This window comes from Calonectris borealis, chromosome 4, assembly GCF_964195595.1.
Source record: "Calonectris borealis chromosome 4, bCalBor7.hap1.2, whole genome shotgun sequence".
Lineage (NCBI taxonomy): Eukaryota > Metazoa > Chordata > Aves > Procellariiformes > Procellariidae > Calonectris > Calonectris borealis.
The window spans coordinates 6,285,114-6,300,443 of record NC_134315.1 but is presented as its reverse complement, the minus strand read 5'-3'; positions in this window follow the sequence as shown (position 1 = coordinate 6,300,443).

Here is a 15,330-nt window from a genome sequence, read left to right as displayed (position 1 = left end):
GTCAGTGCAAATAGAAGTGCGTTTCATGTCAACTTTTTATATGGATGTGCAAAGGAGGCACTAAAAATTCAGTTTTTCTAAAAGGCCAGTGGCTGAGGCTTGGACGTTCTCTGGCAAACATGCACATGTTCAATCAAGGCATTTGCAAAAGCAATAGGGCAGCCAGATTCAAAGAGACAGCACCGGTTTTATCCCAGGCAGGCAGTGCCACTGAACTTTATTTAATCTTAACCATGCTTGAAAATACAACCGTAACCTCACAGAAGAGGGCAAACGGCACCCTGCCCCAGATGCCTCAGTCAGGAGCTGGGGTTGAGAGGGCTTTTATGCACAGTGTGCTGGGAGCCTTAATCTGGCCTGATGGGAATTTACCGTCCGGATCTTCCTCAGATTAGAAGGATGCTGCTTTGATTGACAGGATCAAAAGCAAAGCTTAAACTGGCAGTCAAACAGCCATTTCCTTCCTCTCCCTACAGTTACCTCCCTGTTCGTGGCAGTGGTGGTGATCAGGGCACTCGCTCAAGTAAAATAAATGTTTCTCTTTATTTAACACCTTCCAGGTAGGCTCCTTCAAAGCTGCTGATTTTATTCAGAAAGGACAACGCAGCTCCTTGGAAAGCTAAAATGTTTGGCACAATCTTGCGTGGTGGGAAGGGTTGTTTCTGAGGCCATGAGTGCAAAACCTCAGATGTTTAAACCCTCTCACTGCCATCTACAAAGAACTCGTTCTTTGATTTCCTTTTCCTCGCTTTGCTCGGGCATTGTTGTCAGGAGACTCTGCAAATGTCAAAACCATTATCAGTCACAGGCAAGCAGGCTCTTAATTGAACTTTTATTCTCCTGTCTAACTTGCTGCACTCCAACGAAAAGGCTGCATTGCTGGCATGGAAATGGGCTTTTGGAAGTCACTGACTGTTAAAAGTAAATTATCTAAATTTGAGATATATATGTATGTATATATATTTTTCCCCATTCAAACCTTTCTTTGATTTTTATATATACACGTACGAATAAGCTTGCAGATTTGTATATGTTCATAGTATCCGTGTGTGTTTACTTACATATCTATAAATAAGAGATAGGTCCAATAGGTGTTTGAATACCCTGCAACTTCACTCAGGCATATAGCATCTCCCAGCTCATGAAGCATACTGTTGCCTTGTGACAGGAGCCCACTGAAAATAAATAAAAAATAAGGGGGTAAAAAAGTGTGAAATAACAGTCTTGTTTGCTGCCTTCTGCTGTCTCCATCCTTCTTTTTTATCCTTTGTTCACATTGTTTCCCTTCTCCATTTATTTTGATCGAGACATGACAGGCAGACCTGATATTCAGCTGCCTTAGTCCATAAATGTCTCTTCGAATGAAGCTGTGCTCCAAACAAAATTCTGGGCAATTGGAACAAATATCCTGCGTCCATTATTAGTTCTTCTGCTTTCTTAGGATGTTTTTTCCCCTTTATGTCTCCCAAAGTGGTTATCTCGGGTCTTGTCAGATCTGCTTTGGCTTCAGGAGTCTACTGGTTTCTACTGGATGGCAAATGCTGTTTTTGCCATTAATCACCCAAAGGACTCCAAGCCATTAGAGCTGCTTCTGATTTATTTCTGCCATACAGTCTGACTGACTGTCCAGGCTCTGTGCTTTTGTATTGCGTCTTTCATTCCACAGGAATTCAAAATGCCTTACAAAGAAATAACCTAATCCTGACCATTTAGGAACTGAACCCAGAACCCAAGGTTTTTTATGTCTCTGTGAACAGCCTCCCTTTCCCTTCCATACAATGTAACCTGTGCTGAACTCATTTTTAATAGTACACAACGTCTTCACAACTAAGCAGAAAAAGCTTGTGAAATACATCTCGTTTTAGTCCTATTCAAGCTTGAGGTCACGTCTGTAAAAAGGCTGTTTTGGGGTACTCGGCTTCAAACAGTCTCTGATTTGTGTTGTATTTGTATGGAGCAGAGATCTTTGCAGTTTCCAGAAATAGGACAAAATGGAGTCGTCACCCGAACGTGCGTTTTGGATGGTGTGTGCAACAAAGAGGCCGAGTCTTGCAAAGCTCCCCTGCAGAAGGGTGCAGGAGGCAGAACTGACCTTACTGTTTTTAATCCCAATCAGACACGAGCCGCTGCTGTTACGGAGAGCAGGTCTGTTAATCTAATCACAAGCAACTGCTTGGTCCCAGCTCATTCTCCCATAGCTTCTCTGAGATCAGTGGAGTCACCGTCGGTTTAACCCCTCAGCCCCCTTTGCATGAGACCACATTATTTCCAGTTCAGATCCTACAGATTTACAATAGCAGGAAGCGTAGCAAAGCATCTGCTGAAGATCTGCTGTTAATCAGGTTTAAGAGGAGAAGACACACTTCTAAGACAAAGATACCTTTTGGTACCCTGTGAAAACTGCTTTTTTCCCACATGTGTGCAGTGTGGTGGTGTGTTAGGAGTTAGCAAATTCCCTTCCCTGTCACTGACAGATGCCAAAATCATTGTGAAGGTTGGAGAGTCCATGTCAGGTAGCTCCGGTGGCAGCTGTTTTGGAGTCACCGAGGGGAGAGCGGGCCAGGCAGTAAAGTGCAAAGAGAGGGACTGCAGCACAGACACCATCTTTGTGGGAAAGGTCCCAGAGAGCTGGCTTTCCTCAGTAGTATCTCTCTCAAGAGAAAACCCCAGATTCTGTAGGACCATGTCAGAAAACCCTCCCAGATGTGATTGTTAACGTTCCTTAGGTTTCATCACGATGTCCCGCAGTTTTTAAGGGAACTGCTCTACACGTAACCTATTCTGGACCAAGTCATAGAATCATAGAATGGTTTGGGTTGGAAGGGACCTTTAAAGGTCATCTAGTCCAACCCCCTGCAGTGAGCGGGACATCTTCAACTAGATCAGGTTGCTCAGAGCCCCGTCCAACCTCACCTTGAACGTTTCCAGTGATGGGGCATCTACCACCTCTCTGGGCAACCTGTGCCAGTGCTTCACCACCCTCTTCGTAAAAAATTTCTTCCTTATACCTAGTCTGAATCTACCCTCTTTTAGTTTAAAACCATTCCCCCTTGTCCTGTCATAGCAGGCCCTACTAAAAAGTCTGTCCCCATCTTTCTTATAAGCCCCCTTTAAGTACTGAAAGGCCACATCAGACTCTTCTTCAGCTTTCCCCCTCTACTCTGCTGAAACAGCCCACATTTTGCAGTAGAGAATCACCAGCAAGCAGCCAAGGAAAGGAAAATGGCAGACAGGCGGTTCCCGAGCTGTAACAGCTTTGCTGGTAGCAACAAGCAGTTGCTCTTACTGCTCCCCACACGTTACCTGAGGCAAGAGTTAAGAAAGGTCATGCACGTGGATTTTTTTTCATCTGTGCTACCCACAAACAATAATTAAATCTTGACGTGTACTTTAATTAGGGTCCTTGCCTTTTCTTGGGTTGCAGTTCACGAAGAGTTTTTTGGTTTCCCATGGGTAACCATAGATACCATGCATGGGGGAGAGGCAGGGAGGAATATTAAATATGCCTCAGTTCTCTGTAAGAGCTCTGTAGCTCCTGTAACTTACGCAGACTTTCTGGGGTTTTTTTGGATATCTTCACTAAAAAATCTTTCTATCACTTGATGGCAGTAGAGCTATAATATAAATTTATAGATACTGATGCTGCGTGGATGCATCGAAGGAAAAAAAACCCTCATATTTATGTTTGTCCATATATTTTTCTATGGGCTCTGTTTTGTATTATAAGTTTTAAAAAGACATAAGGCATAGGAAAGCCTTGTGTTTCCAGAAGGGATTGATGCAGAGGATATTTCATTCATTTGCAGTTGTCATAAATAACAGTTGGTACAACCAAACATCCCCTAAATTTCTTCAGCTGTAGCTCCAAACTCTGCAAAAGTAAAATCAACTTTCTTATTGCATTTTTAACTTCTGTGCACATAATTTGCTTTTTGTTGTTAGTGCTGTGGTAAAGGCAGAAGCTCCTGTAGTTATGAGCCTGTGAGCTTTCATGCTACTGGCAACACTACTGCTTGCTCTTTTACAATCAAAGTACACATATTAAATGCAACAGTACTGATATCATGTTACTCTCAGCTCTGATTTCCTGAAACTCAGATAAGTCCCTGACAAAGAGTAAGACTTTGCTATATAACCAACAAATGTCGAAACCTCTTTGTAGTAGTGTTCCCACAATCCGGATGAAAATAATCTTGGATAAAATCAAAACCATCCCCTGAATACCCTTTCTACCTCACCCTGGAGGGTATAGCAGGTATACCTTTGCTCGTGGTATAACAAAAATCTGGCTCCATCCCCTGGAGGCAAACCTGCAATCCAGCTCGTGTTTAATACTGCACTGGAGATGCAGCAGTGTGAACTAATTGCTAAATAGCCACGCACTAAAATATGAGCTAGTTGCCTTGCTTGTCTTTTTACCCAAGTGACTGGCATGAGTTAGCGACTCTGTTACCTGTGGCACTGAATCCAGGGTCTACCTTGCCAGCACCAAGGCTTTATTTTGCTGCTCTGCAAGTTCCAAAATATTTCCTCGCCTGGAGTTATGAGTGTACAATTTCATGAGCTGTCCAAATCTCCTTGCACAGAAATGGCACTGCCTTCTAGAGGAAAAACACCTCCCTGTCCCAGTGCTGATCACTCTTGGACTTTTATATTTTTACCATGCTTTGATGTTTCAGTCAGATCAAGCTGTTTTTTTCCTCTCTTTTCTTAACTGCCAGTCCTAAAATGTTTTGCAAAAGTATCTGGCAGTTCCACAGCTGCAATATTTCACTGCAGAGGGCACTCCATTTCAGATATCCCCGGCCAGAAGCAGAGTAGCCCTGCAGAGAGCAGGCAGCATTTCACGGTAACCTCTATCCGTAAGCCCAGGAGCCGTGCTGACCGACATCCCCTCCTGCCTTCGAGCATTTTCCCCAGGCACAACGATTTACCATTTCTTCCCGCTGCTAGGTGGCAAAGCTTTTGCTCTGCTCGCCCTCGCAGATGTTATTTTTGCAGGGGCATAGCCGAGCACCTCGCTACGGGACCGCTCGCCTGCAGAAGCAGGGATGCTGTCCCAAGTCTGCTCCTGCAGTCAGGGCATCGCCAGCCCCTGAGAGCCCTCCCTCCCCATGAAGCTGTTCCAGATAGCATTGCTTATGCTTTCTCTCTCTCTCACAGGTCTCTCTGGTTCAATTAATATTTAATTCTTACACTCGCTGGGATAACCTGAACTGGGGAGATGAAGGAAATCTTGTTCCAGGCTGTGTCGGCAGCCTGCTGAACAGCTGCCTGGGGAGGTGGAAGAAACAGTCATTTCTCCCTTCTAAATCAGGCAGAGATGGACTTGAAAATATCTCCTGTCACAGACATGTCTTAGATGTAAATGGATTTAGGATTTTGTTTTCTTTCTCCCGCCCCCACAATTCACAGAGAAAGGAGACGGGTGATTTCTGCTGTCCTAGCTGGTAGATGGTCAGCACCACCCGTCGCCCTCTTCTGAGCCTTATCCTGAGCTGAAAAAAGCTTTAGCAGGGCCCTTTACAGATCTAACCCCGAGACTTTTCCCTTGAGGACATGAGTTCGTTCAGGGGACAGAGCCAAAGCACGTCCACCATGGCACCCACCTCGCAGAGCTTCTCCGTGAGCCCCTGTCCTCGCTCTGAGCTGCTGTTCTGCTTCTGGACCGTAAGCAATCCCCACTTAGCAGGACCTATCCTTTATTATTCCCCATTACTTTGTTCAATCTACTGTTAAGTGAGGCAAGCAAGGAAAAACAACCCCTCTTGATATCAGATAAACTGCCGTTATTTCCCTCCAAGGTATTTTGACGTTAATGATGTTGGGAACATTCAAATAACAGTGCCAAGGGAATGGAGCAATATTTAACTTTCATTTTACCTTGATCTCATTACTTGTTAGAAAGCCTATTACAGAACAACTGCTTTCTTGTTTATGAAAGAAAAAGAGGAAAAATAACCATAATTTTAAAACCTGAAATGGCTAAAGACAACACAAAGTTTATTTACCCCAAAACAACAATCTCAACTTTAGCTACAGTAACTTTATAGGAGCTGCTGCAGCTTTTCACTTATCTGCATTTTATGGCTGCTGAGGACTTTTACCATAAATTCAGACATTTGCAATTCCTTTATCTGTCATAAGAAAGTGGTTGGTAAATGAGTGAAGTGCTCCAATTCCCGGGGATGTTATGATCCAACATCTGCTGAAGGCCATGGAAAAACTCCCTGCTAGTTCTGGATCAGGCACTTTTGAAAAAGATGGAAAAGGCAGAATATTTTTGCCTCTTTACCATTTAGCAGTAAGAGAGCTGTTAGTCTGAAACCCCTTTCCTGTGCCAATGTAATTTGACTGGACTCAAGCCTTCACTGAAATGACGTTAGACCAAGAAATATTAGGGCTAGATATCTGGGTAATGAATTATGTTTGTCCTCAGGAAATGAACTCCTGTGATGTACTTCAAATCCCTGCGGGCTGTGGGAGCCAATCTCTCCAAAACATTGCTTTACAGATGACTCTGCTGGTTCCAGTCCCTTCAGAAGGACTGACCTTCCTGCACTAAGCTACCCGAATGTACTTAAAAAGAAATATTACTGAGTTTGTCCGATTTTTTTCCCTTTTATAGAAAAGCCGCCTTTGTTTAGATGCCTCCTGAAATAATTTTTGCTCCAACAAGCCCACGCTTTTCCTAGGAGAGTCCCCTGCTGCCATTTGCCATCAGCACTATTTCTGGGGTACCGCTGCAGGAAGAGTCAGTCTCGGGACTGATTTCTTCCCTGTGGCACTGTAAATACTCTCGGTGTCTGCATAAAGCAAGTCTGACAGGAATCCACCAGCTGCCTCTGCTGAGGATAACATTGTTAAACAACTAGTTTCTTCTGAGGTTTTCCATGGAGAAAAAAATTAACTGTTCCTTCCATCCTTTTTCCTTCTAAAAGAGAAGGCAAATGGTCCAGGCTAGTGTCAGTCGCACTTCTCCATCAATTCCTCTCTTCCCTCATTTTCAACACTGAAGTTTGGGGTTAAGCAGAATTCCCCATTAAAAAAGTCATTTTTACCACTCCTTGTCCCAGCCCCCTTTTTTTATTGTACCAGCTTCCTCTTCAGCTCATTTGCAGTGATGCCATCTGTTAGGATGGAGCTAACTCACTGCAGGCGGAGTATCTAGCCCTGACTAGATCCAGTCTGAATTTCCTCAAGCTGTCCTTCGATAACCCCAAGTTATTAAGAAATACCTTATGCTGCCTCAGCCTTGAGCACATGTCCTTATGAGGACCTCTTTTTAAGTCAGGCACCTCTAAATCAATCCTAAATTGCAAATCCCGAGATTAATAGTGCCTATTTCAGGGTCCAGGCTTTGTTCATGATTTCCAGTACTCTCTTCCAGTGTCTTTTCCCCTAAAAACTAGTATAGAATTGTCAATTTTCCAGGAAAAAGGCTAAACAGTTCAGTTTTTTCTCCTCCTTTTTTATTTCTTTTTGGAATACTTGTAACCGACTAGATTTCCTAGAAAATAAAACAGTTTTGGCTAAGGGGAATGAAAGGACATCACGCACATCTCAGGAGGCCTGAAGCTGATAGAGCAAAGTGTTTGTCTCAGGATAAGGCACAAGGCTCAAAGTGCCTTTCAATGGGGAAAGGATTTAGGGGGCAAGAAAAGGAAAGGAAAGGGAACTGCTGAGGGTCGTTCCCTTGTTCTGTGCATTTTGCATGGGCTCGGTTGAGGGCTGAGAGGCGAGATGTGTGTCTGTGGACTTGGATTCATGTTTAGGATGTTGAAGCCTGGGTGGTCACCAAGGTTTCACGGATAATGGAGCAACCTCTGAATCAGGGTCTGGACATGGTGTTACGGGCAAAAAAATGCACACCATAAGCCTTTGCAGTTAAACAGCTCGGTCATAGCCTGAGTTTGGGGTACGTCTTTCGATTTATGTCTGCCCCTCCTCCCTCTGCTCTCCTTACTCCCGACCCAGATCACTAAACTCTTTGGCAGATTTAATCCTCTAAGTTGTCTAATATGCTGCTACACCAGTTGCCAGCTACATCCCCATGTCAGCACCCGTGCGCCTTTCAGTCTGGGGGATGGGGAGAGGGAGTTGCATCTCTGGACCCTGAAAATATCTCACATCTCTTAGGAGCTCTCTTTGCTGATACCAAAGTTCCCGGCTTCTGCTTGTTCACAGAAGACCCTTAAAATACTTTTGTACTTTTCTGCTGGCTTCAAAAAGCAGGCATGCATTTACTATAGAAGGAAAAGCTGAAAGCTTTTATAGCAATATCATTGCTATTCTGGTGATGTCTCTTCTATGTCTCCATGGACTTAACGGGCAGAAGGTCTTCTGGCAGGCTGAGCTTTGACTCTGGTTCAGAGTGAGCAGGTCCTTACATCAAGTCCAGTGAGAAGGGGAAAACTCAGGAGAAAAAAGTCTTTTTTTTTTTTTTTTTTTAATAATTGGCCTATTTCTGTCTGGTTTCCTGCCACACTAATAAAACCTATCCTTTCACACCAGCTTTTCCGTAGATTTGAATAGGGACACACTGTTTTCTTAGCCCTCCATCACTCCCAACTGGAGTTGTTGCAATTATGAGCGTTCTTCTATGTTCAGGAGGAAGCTCGCTGGTTCTAGCTGGTCCAAACCCCAGAATTACGACACAAAATGAAGGGGATCAGCTCTTTTAGTTTTCTGGGTTACATGCAATCTGAAGCAGTGGCTTTGCACAGCTCTGATGTCTATGTGCTTCTGTGCCCTGGAAATCTCCTTTCTCATGTGTGAGATCCATTTCACCTCATTATAGATATTGAAGATTTAATTGTTCAAGCTGAAACAGTCTGTTTGGGCTTTCTCCGTAGTCGTTAAAGAGAAAGTGTTTCCAGAGGGGGATTTATCTCATCTGCTCTAGGACGCTGTTTTACAGCCTCCTTAATATATCGGTCTCAGCTGTTGCAGAAAATAAGCGATCCTATTCCCCCCCCCCCCTTTGGCTGTACAATCCTGCCCACTCCCTTGTGCTAAAGCTCATTTTCATGAAAAATCTGGACAGGGAATTGAGTTTGCAGAGAATTACCCCGGTAGTTTTTGGGGTTTTTTGGGGTTTTTTTTAAGGGTTTTTTAGTTTGGTTTCAGCCAGCTCAGTTTCTTGGACATTGAACAGTCAAAGAAAATCTAGCAATGACAAAAAGAAAGAGAAAGGAATAACTGGCTAAGGCAGAGGGCTGTTGAAACAACCCTTTCCCCAGCACCCAGCACCTTGGGAGGAATGAAGCGAATGTAGAATTGCACCCTTAAAGAAGACGAATCTTTGCGGGTATGTCTCTCATATACCGAATGAGCTTAGAAGATCTGCACTTCTGAAGAGGCTGACTTCCCTTTAGCCTAAAACCCAGCCTGAAAAGGCAGGTTATATGCACCTATCGCTCCGAAGGAATAACGATAACTGCTGTGGATATAAGCGCTGGAGCTGTATCCATCTGGCTCGTCTTGGTATATTCACCGCCTTCCCTTTGCTGTTTATTCACCGTGGTTGCAGTGCAGCTCTCCCTTTTGCTTCTGGAGGCAGCAGGCACAAGGCACTGCCATCATCCTGGTCAGATATATGTGGTGGACAGACAGACAGACAGAGGCAAAGCCCTGTTCACAAGCCGTTTTCTTTAACGTTTAGATCCTCTGCTGTTGCACATTGATTTCTTTCCATGGAAGTCAGCATTAGTGATGATCAGAGCTGTTTCTTTGTGGAATAAGGAACAGGTCCCTTAAAACTGATAAGATTTTCCATTAGGTTAACAGGCTTTAGACTGGGCACCACATTATTTGAGAAGAATGTACAATCTGTGCGTTTCCCTGCACTGTATAGACAAGAGGACAGGAATGGATGAAAACCAGGCAAAATTTAGAGCCCTCACTCCCCCGTCAGCTTTGGGAGAGAAGGGTGCAGATGACACAGGAATGCAGATGTGATGAGGGATTTCTGTGGCAGCTGAAGTTCATTGGAAAATGTTCACCAGAAAGCAATCCCGGTAAAGAAATTGCTGCAGGGAACTGCAACAAATAAGGATTACAATAAAGAACCAATGACAAGAAAGCAGAAATGACAGTTTTTTCTGGAAGCATTTCCTGATTTATCTCTGTCACCGAAATCGGGAAGGAACCTCGTAACACCAATGTAGTGTTAAAAGGCAGGCATTCTTTATTAGCAGCGCTGGGGACACGGGGGATCGCTCCACCACAGCGTGTCCAATTTGTTGCACCTTTCACCATAAATTTATACAACAAAATCATAAATATACATAGCATTACATCATTTACTAATACATATGCATGACTAGTCTTCGCTTCGTATTAAAATGAGCTCTCCTCCCATTTGCGCCTGCGCACTGTTGCTTGGTGGTGGTCGTCAGGGGTCTTGGAGATGAAGGCCAGTGACTCCTCTTCGTCACCGTTGGCTGACCCTTTTACTTTGCGCAGACGCAGTGGCCTTTTGGCTTCTATCCGACCTAGGTGATTTGCTTCAACTGGTTTCTTCTAAGCATCAGTTGCTTCTTACAATAGTATGCTAAATTATCTTCTAATATTTAACAAACCAACAGTCCCTCATGTTCCTAAATTTATTTGTACTGTACTGTACTATGGAAACATGAACAGAACACTCTACCTGAATTTATAATAACTATTTGTTTCAAACATTACTCCTAGCAACTAGTGATTTCTTTTGATCATTAGTTTGATTGGAATTTAACCCAATCATGGTTTGGGGGTTTACAGAGAAATTTAAAGTAGCAGCACTGCTTGGTAACTGTGTGGTAACATTTCCCCCCTTTGGAAGTCTTGAAATTTTATTTAATTTCAATACTTCCACAATATTAACTATTTACAAAGGCAGGATTCGTGTTTGCTAGATTGTAATTGTCACCACTATTTCCTACTAGTGCGAGAGTGATTTTTCGATCAACGGCAGCCTTCCTTGTGAACTCTCTTTTCAAGCAATAATAGATAAGCAATATCACTAGGGAAATAATTAACAAACACAATACAGTACTAATTAAAGATTTTACCCAGGATTCAAATTTGTCGTTAAAATTCCCCATGGAATCGACTCACCTACTGCTCTCGGAATTGGGAGGCATGCCGTTATTTGGGTGACATTTTGCAATTTAGCAAACTCCTTTATCAATCCTATCATTAGATTTTCTTCCGGAGTCCTTTTGGGAATGTGTATCAATTGCTCTGATGAATCTTCAATTTCTGTTTTGTTCATTTGATTTCCTTCTTCTCCAAATAAAGTTCCCACCAATATTAATTGCCAGATTAACATACATTTTCTTACAATCAGACACATTTTAGAGTCAATTTTGCAGTTTCTGGATCCCTATTAATAATTTTCCACGACGGGGCCTTCTTTACTCGAGTGTAATGTATCCACGGCTCCACTCCTTCTACTTTGATTGCAGTGTAAGTTGTTAACAGTACCTGGAAGGGTCCCTTCCACTTCTCCTGCAGTGGTTCAGAGTTCCAGGTTCTTACATATACAAGATCACCTGGCTGATACTGATGTACAGGCGTATCCAAGGCAAGTGATCTAGTCAATACCACATATCTTCGGAGTGCTCCAAGGACTTTCCCTAAAGAAATCAAATATCTTTTCAAATCAGTTTCCCCAGTTACCTTAATATCCCCTGGGATTAAAGGAATTTGGTATGCCTTACCATACAAAATTTCATATGGACTTACACCGTCTTTTGATCTTGGTTGAATTCTAATTCTTAAAAGAGCCAACGGTAAAGCCTGTGGCCACCTCAAAGATGTTTCCTGGCAAATTTTACTTATCTGTCTTTTCAATGTTTGATTCATTCTCTCTATTTTTCCACTTGACTGTGGTCTCCAGGGGGTATGTAGGTCCCACTTGATGCCTAAAATTTTGCTAATTTGCTGGACCATTTCTGCCACGAAATGCGGTCCCCTATCAGAAGACATTCCTATCGGTACTCCAAATCTAGGTATTATTTCTTTCAATAATATTTTGACTACCTCTTTGGCTTTGTTGGTGCGGCAAGGAAAGGCCTCCGGCCATCCAGAAAATGTGTCAATCAACACTAACAAATATCTACACCCATTTTGCCTGGGTAACTCAGAAAAATCAATTTGCCAATAATCTCCAGGAGAATTTCCTTGCTTTATTACTCCTAACGGTGGCTTCTTTTGGTTCAAAGGATTATTCTTATGACAAATTAAACACTTAGCTACTATTGATTTAACTATTCCTGTCATTCCCACGCAAACTGCAAATGTTTTCAAATTAGATATCATTGCATCTATTCCCCAATGTGTCTGCTCATACTTTTCTCTTGCAAGTTCTATCATAACCTGCGGGGTCACTATTACTTGTTTTTCCGGTGTTACCCACCATCCTTCGGCATTTTGGGATGCCTTTAATTGCTCTGCCAATTGGTTATCCAATTTACTATATTTTGGTTTTAAATCAGGGAGTTTTATGTGTTTTACTGGTACTAGTGCAAGGATGCCTTGTTTTGCTGCCTCTTTCGCAGCTTTATCTGCCAATCGATTACCTATGTTTACTACTGTTTGACCAAATTGGTGGGCTTTGCAATGCATTACTGCTACTTCTTTCGGTTTCTGTACGTCTTCTAGAAGTTGGAGAATTTCTTCCTTGTATTTTATAGATGTTCCTTGAGCTGATAACAATCCTCTCTCTTTCCAAATAGCTCCATGAGCATGGATCACACCAAACGCATATTTAGAATCAGTCCAAATGTTTACCCTTTTTCCCTCGGCAATTTGCAGAGCTCGCCTTAATGCAACCAGTTCTGCTTTCTGTGCTGAGGTATTTGTAGGCAGCATCCTTGATTCCAGTACCTCGGTGGTGGTGACAACAGCATACCCGGCCATTCGCTTTCCTTCCTGGACAAAGCTGCTTCCATCAGTAAACAGTTCCAAGTCAGGATGTTCCAGAGGTTCATCTCTCAAATCCAATCTACTGGAATAGACTTGTTCAATGGTTAGCAAACAATCATGTTCTAAACTTCCTGCTGGATTCTCTGTTGTTAGAAATATTGCTGGATTGACAATTGGTGTGGTTTTCAATTCCACATCATCTTGTTCCAATAGGACAACCTGGTATTTTAGCATTCTGCTAGGGGACAACCAATGACCCCCCTTTTGCTCTAGAACAGTTATCACCATGTGTGGGGCATATACCACCATCTTCTGTCCCATAGTCAACTTTCGAGCCTCTTGGATCAACAACACTGTTGCTGCTACAGCGCGCAAACATCCCGGCCATCCTTTACTCACATTATCAAGTTGTTTGGAGAAATACCCAACCGGTCTTTTCCAGGATCCCAGTCTTTGTGTCAGCACTCCCAGAGCCAGATGTTGTCTCTCGTGCACAAACAGCTCGAACGGCTTAGTCACATCAGGTAGTCCTAAAGCAGGAGCCATCATCAACGCTTTCTTTAGTTCTTTAAATGACTTTCGGCATTCAGGTGTCCAGGTCAAATACCGATCTTTGGATTCTTTCAAAGCCTCGTATAGTGGCTTTACATATAGTCCATAGTCCACAATCCAAAGTCGGCACCATCCAACCATTCCCAAAAAGGCTCTCAATTCTTTTGGGCTATTGGGTTCAGGGGTCTGACAAATTGCTTCCTTTCTTTCATTCCCCAATTGTCTTTGTCCCTGGGATATTTCAAAACCCAGGTAAATCACAGTTTCTTTTCCTATTTGGGCCTTAGTCTTAGAGACTCTATATCCACCTTGGCCCAGGAAGTTCAATAAACTAATAGTACTCTCGAGGCACTCCTTTTTGTTTTCTGTCGCTATCAAGATGTCATCCACATACTGTAACAATGTGCCTTTCCCTTGATTCTGTCTCTTCCATATTTCCAATTCTTTTGCCAATTGGTTTCCAAATATTGTAGGGCTATTTTTAAACCCTTGTGGAAGTACAGTCCATGTCAATTGTGTCTTCCGTCCTGTGGTAGGGCTTTCCCATTCAAAAGCAAATATGCTTTGGCTTTTTGCATCCAGGGGTATGCAAAAGAAGGCATCCTTTAAATCCAGTACCGTAAACCATTTATGTTCCTCTTTTAGAGAGGTCAATAAAGTATATGGGTTAGCTACAACTGGATGCATATCTTGCACTATTTGATTTATAGCTCTCAAATCTTGAACTAATCGATATTCTTTTCCTCCAGATTTCTTTACTGGCAATATGGGAGTGTTATATTCTGATTCACATTCTACCAAGAGCCCATATTCTAAAAATTTTGTAATCAATTCTTCTAATCCTTTCCGAGCCTCCCACTTAATGGGGTATTGTTTTTGTCTTACCGGCTTGGCTCCAGGTTTCAGGTTTACTTTTACCGGTTCTGCCAACTTAGATCGTCCTGGTTTTCCACTCGCCCAAACCAATGGAATTACTGCATTTTCCAGTTCTTCTGGAATTTGTTCTTCCTTGGGGAAATCCTGCAACATAAACGCCTTTGCCTCTATAATTTTTGACTCCGGTACTAACAATTTAATTTCCCCATCTCTAAAAGTTATCTGTGCATTTAACTTACTCAACAAATCTCGCCCTAATAAGGGCAATGGGCATTCTGGCATATATAAAAACTGATGAGTTACCCACCGCTTTCCCAATTTAAACTTTAATGGTTCTAAAAAGGGTCGGTTCTCTCTTTGCCCTGTCGCACCAACAACATTAACTGATTTACTACTAAGTCCCCCCTTACACATATTTAGTACTGAATAGGTAGCTCCTGTATCTACTAAAAATTCTATTTCTTCATCCCCTAGCCTTAACATTACCAGAGGTTCAGCTAGGGTTGATTCCTCCGGTCCCCTTCATAAATCTTCGTCCAAGGTCATCAATTTAACTGCTTGAAGAGTTGGATCTAATTCTCTAATTTTGGGGCATTCTTTCTTCCAGTGTCCATGCTCCTTGCACGCGGCACATTGATCTTCCGCCAATCGGAGGTTTACCCTTTCTCTATCTCCAACATTCATTCCACGTCCTCTTCCTCTACCTCTACCCCTCCTATTATTCCCAGCTAGAACAGCCAGCAATTTTCCATCCCTTCGTGCATCCCTTCGTGCTTGTCTTAATTCTTTCTCTTTTTCTCTATTATTATACACAGTCCATGCAATTTCAAGCATTTTACCCAAATTCCTAGATTCAGAACCTTCCAATTTCTGGAGTTTCTTCCTAATGTCTGGGGCCGACTGGCCCATAAATATAGAGGCCAATTGCGCTTCTTCATCTGGTTTATCTAAATCTAAATTAGTATATTTTCTAGCAGTCACCTTCAGTCT